At 41.5% G+C, this 14460-nt stretch overlaps 1 protein-coding gene across 2 annotated transcripts in view; it reads left to right on the forward strand.

Annotated features, from left to right (window-relative positions):
- The window catches only part of zfhx3 (zinc finger homeobox 3), a 217061-nt gene that overhangs the window by 29671 nt on the left and 172930 nt on the right, over positions 1 to 14460 (forward strand). For both annotated transcript variants that reach the window (XM_037247285.1, XM_037247283.1), the window contains exon 2: positions 8104 to 8144. The gene's annotated coding sequence lies outside the window, so the exon portion shown is untranslated. The remainder of the gene's footprint in view (positions 1 to 8103; positions 8145 to 14460) is intronic.

The raw sequence follows: 14460 nt of genomic DNA on the forward strand, positions 1-14460 counted from the left end.
TTTAATATAAAAAGAGGTTGTCAATTGCTCAGCCATCAGAGGATTTTCTTTCGAGCAATAGAAGCATGTGTCTGTGTGTTTGCACAGATGAAAATGAAAAATGGGGTGTGGGACGGATGGGGTCGCGAGGGGTCCACGCTGTCCCTGGCCATTCATTCTCTGTGGCCCTCCTGTCTAATTAATGGGCCACATTCATACACGTTATTGCAGCGCAGGGTCTGTCACTCATTAATCATGTGACCTTCTGTGGCGCACTTAATGACCTTGGAGGAGTAGATCAGCTGGAAGATGGCTGAAGCGCTGGAATTAAATTGTTTCTGGAAGTGGTCATGGTCACATCAGACACTTGAACAACCACGCAGCACGGGCCCTCTCTGGTCACATCTTTGTAGACACTTGCCCTACTGGTCCTGCCGTGCCCACCATCAAGATCACTTGGCAAACTTGATAGTCACTATTGGCTCACATTGTATAAATGGTCATAATGTTGTGGACGGTCACTGTGTTTATATACCTTATTCATCGTTTTGAGAAACGTTGTGGGCGGTATATAGTATATGTCACATATCAGTCATTTTGATGTCATTGTGGTGAAGAAGTGACATCAGGAGCTTTACTACTTTGAGTAAATCACTGGAAGGAAATTTGAATATGGCCCTTAAATTTGTGACAGTGGTCTTCACATACTGTGTTCAGTATTGTTACATTTCAAATCATTCGATTCAAATCAGTCGAAAAAAGAGCTCATTTCCAAAAGCAGATGGGAAAAACTGAGCTGCCTATCTTTCCTCATCTTGTTTTGCTTAAGCACCACAAAGAATAACACATTTGTGTTGCCGATATACTTATAAATAAATATTCTCTGGGAAAAAAAGAAAAACAAAAAAACATTTCACCATGTGTCCAAAGTTTAAACGTTAGGGCTGCCACCTCCTTTTCACCATGGAAACATTGAAACGTCGGCTTTCTTCTTGGTGACATTGAAACGGAGTGATTTTGTTTATCCTCGCCTTTTGTTTATTTAACATTTTGCACAGCGGGGGAGTTTCAGATAGATTGTTTTCAAGACAGTCCCTGCAGACAGCGAGCAAACACTCTACAGCTTCATCAAACACAACTATCTTCAACTTTCCCCCTCTGCCGCGTGCAGGGAAATGTGACTGAGAGGAGCATTGTAATGGAATATGATTGTAAACCATTGTCATAATATTTGACTGTCTGTGTCTCTAACGATATGCAAGCAGCAGTTTTTTTAGAAGCCTTTTTTCCCCCAGCTCCGAGTAAGCGTACCCTTAAATAGTAAGGAAACTCATTGATGGATAAAAACATTGTTGTGTGGCGAACATTTGTGTACTCCCATTTTTTTTTCTTCACAAAGGCATCAAGATATAAAATCCAAATGGAAGTTAAAACAATTCTTTAGTGAGTTATGAAGTTTAGCACTGCACAAAATAGGTAGGGGATTTATTTTGCTGTGCTGACTGAGTTCAATTCCAGCATTAGACAGAATTTTTATTGTTTAGAATTCCATCGCCACAAATTGGCTTTTCATTGTCAGCACTGGACGCTAACTACGCCATGTTGCTCTCGCTCCCCTGCTACCAAGCAATCGTTGCCTTTTTCCTTCCATCTTTCCTTCCACCATCTTTCTCTCTGTTGAGAGCGCAGGCTTGATTAATATTTTCCACTGTTCCGTAACCATGGAAATAAGGTCACTGCATATGATACTTAATTGAATCTTCCCAGTGCTTTTGTGCGTATCTCCTGTGTCCGGACAATAAAAAAAAAAATCTTCCACTGATGACTCCGACCCCTGTTCTCCACTCCGCTCCCCTCCATCTTCACTTTCATTTTGTGCCCCATGAATTTATTCATTTGTTTCCTCTGCTACCTCTTTTCTTAGACGCCCTTTCTTTCCCGGCCCTAGTTTTCCTTGTCCTGTCAGTGTATGTTACCCCCCCCCTCCCTCCCACACACACACACACCAGCATTGTTCTCTTGCATGCTTTGTCCCCCCACAAAGCATGTCAGTGCTGTAAGCCAAATTCAACTTTATTTAAATGCGGCCTATGTTTATACGTGCTTGCCGGACCAACACTCGAATTACACATTGCTGTTTAATCTCCACGTAATGCACAGCGCCCTTTTCCCAGCAAAGCATTTGCATACTCAAATTAGTCTTGGGTAAAATCATTGCATGTAATTCAAATGACTCTGATGACTCAAGTGGCGGAGTCAAAAGTCTGTCGGAAAAGCACTGGGTCCTCGCAGAGCAGGTGTTCTGATTAATGACTAACAAATTGGGGTCCTCTAAGATGTGGACTTAAGTGGAGGACGTGTCTCCTCTTCACACGACGCATGGACCAGAACGTAAACACAAGCCCAAGCCTCTTTGTTCAGGCAAGTATAGAAGCTAATCCATGACTACATTAGCGGGAAGAAAACAGTGGAGTGGATCAAGAGCAACATGATGAACATACGAGCAAGACTCATATTTGATTGCCTTAAAGTAACACTTTGTGGCCTTTTTACCAAATTGGTCTCATTTGGTGAATCGCAGAGTAAATTTAAAGTTCTGTTTTTTCAACGCTAATTTTGAAAGTACACACTAGTACTACTGAATGACTCTAAATATGAATTGGTCCATCTCAAGCAGCTGATTTTTTTTAATGTTTTTGTTTGCTGAAGGTAAATAATTAGATAACACGATTATGCAAGGATTAGAACAAGACTGTAGTTGAAATATCAGGTTATCAGGATTCTTTGGCTTCTAACTGCCTTTACGGATAAAGTCAGTTAGTTGTCGGACAATAAATTGTTTTTTTTCTCTTTCCCCAAAAGAAGTACCAATGTTTCATAGTAAACATTAAAGGTATTACAACTCAAGGGGGGGCCCGGGAGCTAGATCAGAACCCGGCGACTCCTTTAATGAACTACATTTACTACATTTTCTCATTTTTATTTTGGAGGCACATTTGCTGTATACTGAAATGACTAAATAATTCAAGTAGATAGCCCATTTGGCACATGGTATGTCATTTTATTTGAAAGGTTACATTTGGTAATGTCGGCCCATTGTAGGTGGAGTCATGTTTGCGTTAATATAAGCGGGACAGTGATCTCAAGGCAATCATTACACTCAAATAAAACAGAGTCATATGCGGAAAGAGGCAGGGGCAAAAAACATGTATACATCAGTTCTGACATGAGCGCCATAAAATAACCATTAGCAGTTACCTACAATTTGAAGTGACAGTCTATCAATAATATCACTCTGAAAATGGGACAGGTTTGTTGCTGTCTTTAAATCATCAGCAAGGTCCATATCGTGGAAAAGCATGCAGGTATAAGAAATGCATTAAGGCTTGATGTTAATGGGTGTGGCAGTGGCTGGGGGACACCCGGGGGCACATCGCTCACATTTCACTGGGCCACCGGCTTGACACAGCCGCCACTGACAGACCTTCCTCTTAACGTGACAGCGACGCACTGAGCATAACTTTACAAGATATTAATGCTCAGTTGTGATCGATACTGTCTAAGAATGTAAACAATGGGTTCATTAATGTGCCCTTGGGATTTCCAAGATTACATATACATTTTTAGGGTGAACCCAAAGTCCTCTTCATCATACTCTTTACCGTGAGAGTGCATAGAGGCTTCATGCAAGATGTGAGGAAAGTAGCCACGGAGCTGTCGTCAGCAGGTTGCTACAGAAAGACTCAGAAATATTCATGAGTCAAACATCTGTTGCCATATTTCCTTTTCAGCTATGCAAAGTTGTGCAAAAGTCCTGAATTACTGTTAGACATGGCGTTTAAAAGTTTTGAGAAGCTCAATTTAAGTTTGCCAGTCAAGGTTATACTGCATTTTAGATTCGTCCTGAAATTTTACCCCATAGCCAAGTATGAGAAAATCCTGCTAAAATCCAAACTGTTGTTCAAAGTGCGGGGTTCCGCAACTAGTAGTATGCATTGCCGATGGTCTGTGACTGGTTTTGAGCCCTAGTTAGCTCTGGCCAAGCTGTATCAATATACAGTGTATTGCAATTTTCATAATCAGCTTCTCAATATGGCCACTTTCACCTGTTTCTTCTCTTTGTGGCAATCTGCCTCTTCTTTGACAATCACTCCGTGTTATTATGGTTCAATAAAAACAAGAATACGTCACAGTATACTATTTGTGGATCCTCAAAACCTGGCACCCCTTTGGGCTGCGTCGCTCAGTGCAGCAGGCCTTAATTTTTGTAAGTGGTGCGTACATATTTGCGCGCTCAATATTTTTCTCTTTAGTTACATTCTGTTGGACCTTATGCAGTAATTTGTTCTGCTAGTGCACACTACAAAACAGACATTTACCGAGTGGAATTAATTTCAAGAGCATTATTTTAAAATGTCCTTGACCTCTTCCAACAAGCAATATGTTCAAGTATTTTCTTTGCAAACTCAAACTTAAATATATGCAAACCAAATGCAAATAAGCCCTCATAGATACACAAACATACACGCGCGCACACTAATTTCAATTCACTGGCAATCCCTTCCTCCCAAGTGGGACATTTGTCTACAATCAAACTAAGTGTTGCATATGAATGGACCTATTAATGAATGGGACATGCACACACAGCGCAGGGCACACTTCTTTTTCTCCGTCACGTTAAATACGGAAACAAGCGGAGGCTTTCGGATGCCCATCTGCTCCTCACACACATCGGCCCAATGCCACAATGTGCCGGCGTAACAGGCAGTCATTGTAGCAACAAGTGCGCGCACATTACCACGCTTGCCAGTTCCCGTCACTTGGCAGCGTGCCTGCTAAGCTGCCCGCCCTCTTATCAGAGAAAGACTTGATTGTGCCAGGGAGAGCGCTTGGGGAGTTGGTTAAGAAGTGGGGCGAGGAGGGGGATTTGATTTACATACTGCTGCTTAGGCAACTCTCATCTGATTGCAAACAGCGCCAAAGCAATTAAGGGTCATTAGTCCTTTTGTTTTGCCTCGTGGCCCCATGTAACAGTGACAGCATCTGGGGCGCAATGACCCCTGTGGGGATTGCCTGTGGGAACATTGGCACTATACAACGTGGCACTCTCGTCCCCGCTGCCTCATTGACACAGTGTGTGCCTGCTTGTAAACAAACAGTCAGGACCAGGCTGGCAATGCATGAGAAAGCACTTTGGCAAAGGGTTAGTGTGCAGCTGGTCGCGGCACATGCCGGGTCACCATGCCCCAGTCAGCTTATTTTAATTAACCTCATCAGTTTCTTTCAAATGAGAGGCTTTGCCAACTGGCAGCATTCAATTAAACACTCAATAGCAAAAAAATGAGACACAATGGTGGGTGTGCTTATTTAAATCTCTTTAGGGCAGGGGAAAACACTACTTGAGTCAATTGATGTGCTCTTTATACACGAGTGCTTCTATGCTTTTCCCCCCTCAAAACGGCTATATATTGACCATTTAAAAAAACGATATATATATATATATGTGTGTATATGTGTGTATATATGTGTATATATATGTATATATGTGTATATATATATATATGTGTATATATGTATGTATTATACATTTTTTTCTTGTATCACAAACACTTGTTGTTTTCAGGGGTGTGTAGACTTCTTATATCCACTGTAGTGTGAAGGAAATCACATTAGCATGTTTCACATATTTTAAAACATATCGTCTAAATGCAATCTAATACCAGTGAGTAACATTGCCTCAAGGACGACTCTGCATCTGTAATGAAGGCTGGGATGTACTCCGCAATATGTTTACGTCTGTACCTTTCATTACCCACGTAGCAGACTGCAAAGTGCTCAGCACTTCTGCCTGCGCTTCAAATGTTACAAAAAGACTCAAGTATGAGATGGAATGTGAATGTCCACACGTCCACTCGTGTGCCTGGAAGACCCTCCCCTGCCAGTATAGAAAAACACTTACTGTTAATGTAAATAGCAAGGCGGCATAAATCAGGCGCCCGTGCACAGCCCGGGAGAATATCATGTAATAGTTATTGCAAAATGAAGTGGCATTGGGATCAATATCCCACTATATCTCACTCTGGCGTAATGGCACCAGGGGAAGCTGGAGGCCAAGGGAGTCCGGTCCCCTCACCCCACTACGGGCCAATAAATCTGCCGGACCTGCAGCCTGCTTATTAAAGTGCATACGCAATCGGCAGCAGCCATCCCAAAATACAAGCTTACTTTACTTACTGACCTGGAGTCAAGTTAATGAATGGCTATACCTTGCCCTTGGGCAGGGGTTTAAAAACTCTTTGAGGTTTCAGCATCATTTTGCAAGGTGAGATCTCAGCGCATTGCCAAGTGAGGCAAAGTGTGTGTTTAAGTTCAGTATTAGCAAGGCTTCTGTAATTTGGTTTGATGTTGCAATGCCATTCCTGTTGATGACATTGCCTATTCGCCTTACGGTCCGCTAGCTTTATGCTAATGCAAAAATAGCATCAATGCTGTCCTGCTATACTCCCTTGTGCAACAAACTGATCACAGTGTAGCAGCACATTTAGACATGCAATGTAACAGTGCTCACTCATACATTTTTCTGCGGAGTGACAAATATTAATGCTGTATTAATGAGTTGAAGAGAGTTGTCTCAAAACACGCACTATCGGTCTTTCGGTTTTATACTGCCCCTATGTGACAAAGGTGGGTAGACCAAAAAGTGCAACAATGTTTTTGTAAAATACAATATCACTTTTTTTCTCCTCATTAAAATAAACATTGCAACAATCATCATCCATGGGAAGGCTGAAACCCATTAATGGCAATGGCAATCATTTCAATAGGAAAAAAATATTTGAGAGGATAATGGCCTTCTCGTGATGTAATTGGCTCTATCAAACAAATCAAGCAAGGCAAGAAGGCTGAAGGTTAAACATGGGATACACACAAGCCTTTCAGGGAGTTACTTTAGGCCCCCCTTGGAATACCAAGACCACCCCTGCAGCACCTCAGTAACAACCACCTGACCTTGGCGGAGGTCTACACTCTACTCACTACTTTACTTTATCACTAATTCATCAGATATTGAGATGCAGTGTTCCAATGCAATGTAAGGTTTGCAGTTCCCTGAACTGAAGATTAGTTACTAAAATTAAACTCTAATATACTGCTCACCAAGGGAGTCTGAGATGTCCTCTGTAATTATTTCTTCATAAATGAAAGAAGAAAAGAAATTATTCTCAAGGTTATGTTTCCAACGTTTGAATCTCCATCTAAAAATTGATGATTACGTTTTAATAGAGATACCAGATGTATCTCCAATGGCCATACCAGAATGTCTTTGAGGTGCAGCTTTGAAAAGTGCCATTGAATAGTAACAGAGTATACATTGAGTCATTTATATTCTTTACCATGTTAACGAAGTCTGAGTTGAGGGGCTGTGACCCAAATGAGTTTGGAAGAGGAGTATTATGCTCTTTACACTTTGAACCCAGAAAGGGGGCTTGCTCATTGATGTGACCACATGATGTCACTTGTTTACTTCCCATCTCAGTCCCCCCACCCAATGGAGTTGAACAGATTGTAGGTCACATTAATGATCGGAAAAGTTATCTTGGCCTCATGTTTTATATCTAGTATTTGAACAGTGGTGTCGAGACGTTTTATATCCACAGTATATATTTGGAATGAGATTCAGAATGAAATAAGAGCCTAGAAAGAAGCAGTTTTTTTATGTCACTTTTTTTGTGGTTTTTCTGTATTTCAACCATATTACTGCTGTCTTTTTCCCTGCCCTTGGGTTGCAATATAACTTGATAACAAACAGCATGACTCTCGCACTTTGAGTGGAATGCCAAATAATGAGCCTAATAATAATAATAATGATGATGATGATAATGGTGCTCACTGATTTACTCTATTATTCAAATTGACCTGAGACTGTGTTGCATGATAAATTCAGCTTTCAGGAAATTATTGGATTGTAGGATGAATGTTGGCATGAGGTTAGGAAGTGGAGTGTTAGGAAAGGACAGTGAGCGGTAAGACCGCTGCTTCACTGCTATTTTTTTTCCTCACTGCACGCAAGGATATAAGATTTAAGGCTGCTTGTCAACAATGATGCACTTCTCTTTTGTTTTGCAGGTCTAGGACTGTGAGGGAAGCGCTCCTCTGCTTCAAAGTTGGTAAGTGCTTCCTTAATTGTTTTTTTTGTACAAAGTTTCTATGTTGGCTAATTTCTCACGATGAAAAAAAAATAGATATATATGGGTAAATAAACAATGTTTCAGATATACAGAAATTCCATACAATTCACCCCTTTGCTCTCGTTTCCCTACAATGCACCTCGCAATGTGCAAAATTACAATGGCAATATTGAGTGAATGCAGTTCATTTTGAAAGACAACCTGTTCAAGTTATATTTAAGTCTTCTTGTGATTCCAATGGACCAAACACAATTTCAGACATGTTACTAAACATAGTTGATCATCATCAAAAATGATGGCAGTATTGACATATGATTTTACTTTATTAGTGTTTTTTTCCCCCATTGCAACAGACATCCAACACAACCTGTTACAGCAGGTATTACTCTTAACAGAAGTTAATGTGTGTAAAATTATGTAAATGAGATGCAAACGAGACACCCAGACTGACCTGTAGCCTTTGTGTCGATTTGTGACCAGCGGCTGACCCATCATCCTCTAAATGACTTGACAATAGAGCAATGTATCGATCTGGTCAGGCTTCAGGCAAAAGGGTCAAGAGTGTGACACACCGCCTACATCTGCGTTATGTCTGCAGGTAAAATGTAGCAGCCCTGGAATGTCCGTTTTTTATGGCGACTGGATAATAATTTCTAATAGTTTGCCTTTACGCACAACCCCAATGTATTTAAAATAAATCTATTACTTTCATTTGAGTCGTTTCACAAAAACATGGTATTTATTATTTATCATTCATTTACTGTAAATGTAACATATACAATACTTTGCAAGTTCAACCCACAAAAGCTGACGTGCACCGTTTAAACAAATATTAAGTCACGGCTAGGAGCAAACAACCTATCATGTCATTGTTTGATGTTGCATTTTCTAACCCTGCAAAACCAAACAAATCCATATGTAAAATATTTTGACCATATGGCCGTGCGCCGTAATTTCGCACTAACTTGCTATTAATATAGCTTTGGTTGTGCTGGAACGTGAGTGCAAAATGTGATCGTCGTGCGAAAAAGTCAAGGAGAGATGACCTTGGTGTTAGTCACCTTTTGTAATGTTGACAAATTTTAGCGCTTATAGAATTCAGGCAAGATTGCCCTGTAGCTAGAGTTATAGGAAACTAGTGCGTTTTTTTATTTGGGACTAAATTCGTGTGATGATAAAAAAAAACAACACATTCCTAAATTGATTGGGAACCTCTATCTGTAGAGTGCTTTAAATTAAGAGCAAATAAATTCCACATGTGGCCAGATAAAGCAGATAGAAGACAGGGGAATCCCTTTTCCAACCACTAGTTCACTCTATTGCAGTCAAACCTCCACACGGCTTGCTCTCTCTCTCTCTCCATCCTGCTCTGCTTCTTTTGGAGTGACCAGTGATAGAGCAACATCTGGAAGGCGCAGCAGTTTTCCTTTGGTGTGTTGTTTTTGGGGGTTGATGTAGGCCCTGATAATCCATCTCCCTCCTCATTAAAGGAGCTGAATAAACACAGGCCTCTTCCAGTTGTTCCTCTGAATTTCCTCAGCGGGCGTCAGGAGACCTAAGCAGGGGCTACCGGATCAAAGCCGCCGGCAGCCCCGAGTTGCACCCGGAGTGAGATTGTGTTCCGGGGTTGGGCCCATTACCTTTCTCCCTGAGAGCCTCGAAGGCCACTAGGTCACACAGGCGCTCGGCTTGCTGGCCTGAGATCAGCAGAGGAAGAGGAAGAAAGGGAAAGCAAAGCAGCAGGAGAGGAAACCAGAAGAAGGCAAATGAGAAAATATGATTATGCGAGAGGAAAGAAGAGCCGCGCACTGGATGTTAGGACAGTTTTGCCTTACACAGCAATCAAAACATTTTTATTATCATAGTTTAAGAGTCTTTTCTCAATTCATCGTAGGGAAAACCCACAATAATTAAACAGCAATAATTCAAGTAAACTTGTCTGCCATACACGCTGGGTGATGAAGTGTTGACTCCATGAGGGAAAATACAACCCATGCTGTCTTTTTGCAGGGCTTTGTGTTTGCTTCGCAACTTGCTTTTTTAGACTCAGGACTCAATATGTAGGCAGGCACCCACGGCTCTCCCACTATTTGTTGTCTTGTAAGGAAATCTGTACTCACCATTAGCCCAGCCCAATGTTCTTGACAAAATATTCTGAATGTTCCTAAGAGGTGTTGTCTCAATAAAGCATGTTTTCATTGACCTTTTAGTTAGACCATTAAATTACTACACACAGGAGAACAATCTCATGTTAAACTCCCTACACCGAGTTAATAATTCAGTTTGCTTCCTTTTTTGAGAATACTATGTAGTTTAAAATGTTGCTCAATTTACATGAAAAGGAAGCTCAAAATAAAGCTACCATTTTCCTATCATCAATTGGTTTTTGTGTCTACACTAGAACTCAACTTGACCAGTCGCACTTGGTGCAACAAGGGTGTCACTGTGACTTCAGAATGCTAACGGAACACACACACTCGTGCATGTACACACGTATACAAACACGCACACCAAATATTAAATGGTCAATGTAATTTACTTATCTGGGGATGTGCTTGGAAATGACCATCATGTTTGTAGGATTGTAAATGTCCACAGTGCGTGCGTGCGTGCGTGCGTGCGTGCGTGCGTGCGCGTGCGTATAAATGGCCCTGTGGTTGTCATCAGGCTCCCATCAGCCCCTCCATTAGTTACTGAGCTGTGGGTCCGTGCTGGAGCTCACCTGCCCTGAATACAGATTAGGAATGGAGAGTATGAGCTGCAAACACAATGAAGATAAACACACACTCAGAACGGATCAAATTAATGGATGAATTAATTGACTATGCCTTCCTAAAAAGAATAATTGCGTTGTGTACACCTAAGTGACCAAGATGCTGCATCAGAGGCACAAAATAATAGTTGATTTAAAATATTTCCTCTGGTTGTGAAAAGCACACAAATGTGCTAGTACGGCTGGCGGCACATCATAGGTTACACGCTCTGAAATAACGTCACACGCCACACGGTACACAGACTGCCGCCCCCCCCACCAAAGCAAACATGGTCGCCTACTTCACTCGTCCTCTCGGAGCCTCGGACTCACACACTCGTGACGAGAAATCTGCAGGCAGTCATTACGGAGAGTCGAGCAAACACACCGCCGCAGTGCTCGCTCACAATGTTTTTGCACGTCCGACTGTTGTGTTGATGCACGTGTCCGCTGATAGGCATACGGACCCGAGGATAAAATAGATCTTACTTAATAGAACATTTGTTCTGCCCAAATGTCCTAGGTTGGCAAACCAGAGCCATTGGTGTGGTGGCGAGTGGCATTAATGTGCATATCTGAGCAGACAGTTCAAAAATACCAATCAGCAAAGAACGTACGTGAAAAACCTGGAAAAAAATTATGCATGTGTTTTTTTATTTATTTAAATAAATGCTTCCAGTGCCGTCGACTGTTGGGGTTTTAAAGACTCCATGTGTTTCTAGTTGTTAAAAACTGAATTTAATGTTGAATTGAGCGCCATTGTGAATGTTGTGAGGATGTCATTTGCTAAAGTTTGTGTTTTTTAAATTTATTTCACTACATGTGTACATTTTAATCGTATGATGTAATCTTTGTTTATTTGTAAATGTTACTGTAAATACAGTTTGAATATTCATTCATTTATTCATCATCCAAATTGCTTATCCTCACGAGAGTCGCGGGCATGCTGAAGCCTATCCCAGCAGTCTTTGGGCGGTATTGCCCTAAAAAAAGAATTGATTATGATTCAAATAGAAATCCGTCAGAACGATCACAATTCAATCTTTTCCCGAAATCGTTCAGCCGTAGTGTGCACTACGACTTCAGTGTGTCCCCGCAATGGGGTCAAAATGAGTCCCCCCTCCCCGAAACATTACCTCTGCCATTTTAAGTCACCTAGCTTCTATTTCCTCCAATAAAAACTAATGAGCTTTTCTGTCGGAAATCACAGCCGCTCTTGAGTGCTCGAGCCGAGGCCGAGCTCGATGTCCTGTAATTGCGGTCCACAAGTCCGCTTTTAGATTTTTTTTTTTTTTTTTTTTTGCAGTGTTTTGGATTTGATACCCCCCACCAACGCCAACACACCCCTATAGTCCCCTTGGTCGTGTGTGCTCTGGGGCTGATTGCCTGTGGCGCAGTAATCAGACAGGAGCTAGAGAGGGGGCAAAACAGCAACTCAAGGACCTTTTATAATTGGGAGAGATTTGGAAGGCAGTTGGACTTTACATTTGGTGCCGGAAATGGTTGTTCTTGTGTTTGGGCTGAGGTAGGGGAGGGGCAGCAAAGGTGGCAAAAGCCTCCACTTAAATCAAGGCATCCATCATAATGAATCTGTGAGTAGTCTCTGCATGTATGTTCTTGCAACAATGAAAATCAACACAAATAGCTCACATATAGTGAAAAAAAGAACATAATTTACAACAGTAGAGAGGGTGTAGTCACTTGCAAGTGATATACAATATATACAGATTTTTTTTTTACTGTACACTTATTTCGCCATTAAACAGTCACTGTCTCTTCTTGCTACTCTTTCTGTGTAATTTTCTGCATTCGGTGAGCTTCTGTCGCATATTTGTAGCCAGCCAAGGAAAGGGAAAACACTTTGTAACCATAATTTGACTTGTTTTCCCATCATCTCCCCATCCTCAATCAGGCAGGGTCTTTTCTGAGGCGCTTCTAAAATTACTTAGGGTATTAAATAAGATTTGCAATTAAAATCATGATAAGTGGTAAAGAATTGGCTTTTATCGCAATATATTAAAATGTGCCTCTTGTGAATGTCAACCTCCTAAAAATGATATTTATCTTGGCCGATGATGCTATTATACTGAGATTGAAAATATATTAAATAAAAAAATTGCAAAAGTAGTACTGACCTCAGCCAAGGCCAATTTTGCAGAATTTCATCATTTCATAACGGAAAGGTGATTGAAAACAGTGGAAATTACCTTCAGATGAACCCAAGTTGGTCTGTTGATAAGTGACACTGTCCTCCCATGTGTTCCATTTGTGCATTGCTGTTTTTGTGCTTCAGAGAATAACGGTAATGTTTTGTGCACACTTTCTTAATTGCATTAAGAGGATGACGCATTTTCTTACTCTGTTTAAGCTCACTTTAATTGCCTGTGAATGGTGCACAAGGGAAGCGGGGACTGAAGGCACAATGTGGACATGCAATTAGCTATCTTTCCTAAGCTGCTTTGGGGGGAGCTGCAGAAAGGCGAGCAAGAGCTCCAATTCATGGAGGAATTTGACCCGCGAGGCAACAAATGCTATTTTGTGGTGGCATCTTGATGGACTGACATTTTATTCATTAAAGAGTCATACATTGGACAGAGAGAAGTGGTCAAAGGGAGCTAGTGGCTGTGATAAAAAGCTGTAGACGGCGCCAAGATAGAGGTGAGGCGCAAATAAGAAATGAAGATGGAGGCAGTGAGCTAAGAGTGATTGAGGGAGATCACAGCGGAGACGCATGTGTGAGCCCCGGCAAAATGTCACTTTAGTTGTGAACGAGTGCTGCGGTGATGACAATACGTCTCCAGGAAGCATCCGGTATGCGCTGGATCTGGGAATTGCATCCATTTTACATATTTCACCTAAAGTGACATATCAAGTGGAACACGTGTGGGATGCTGCCAGCTGCGAGACCCTTGGAAAAATAACACCGGCGCGCCTTCATTTCGTCCTATCATAAAACGGACCATTTTGGCAGCAGCGTTTTTACATTCCTTCCTTCCCTGATTTCAATGACACATCTGCAGTCTATAAAATCGTTAGCCTTTATAAATATTAATTTTTTATTACATGTTTTTTAACGTGTCTGATGTGGAATGGCGATGATCACATAAGTAGCTCTTAAAACATGATATTAGTTTATGATCCTTTATCCAGATTGGATCGGGCTGTGCAAGCATGTTTCATGTATATAAATTCGTAAGGCATTAAGTAACTGACGTCATGCATTAGCTTAATGGCATTGTTGTGTATAGCCCTAGCTTTTAGTAGCACACAATGCAATAGGCATGGCACGCCGAACTACTAGTGCAGCAGCTCTCGCCCCTCCTTGCCTGTGTCGCTTTCCTCATTTTTCTTTGCTCATCCCCCCTTTTTCATTTTCCCTCCTACCCCCCAAAAAAACCCTTCCCCCATCTTGGACCACCTCTCCCTGGCCCTGCTGTCTACCTCTTTTTTTTTTTTCATTTAATAGTGGACCTCAGAGTGGTTGCCATGTCGACCAGCCAGCGTATTACTATGGCAACCGGTCTGAGCGAGACAAGGCTGCTG

This window comes from Syngnathus acus, chromosome 3, assembly GCF_901709675.1.
Source record: "Syngnathus acus chromosome 3, fSynAcu1.2, whole genome shotgun sequence".
Taxonomy (NCBI): Eukaryota; Metazoa; Chordata; class Actinopteri; order Syngnathiformes; family Syngnathidae; genus Syngnathus; species Syngnathus acus.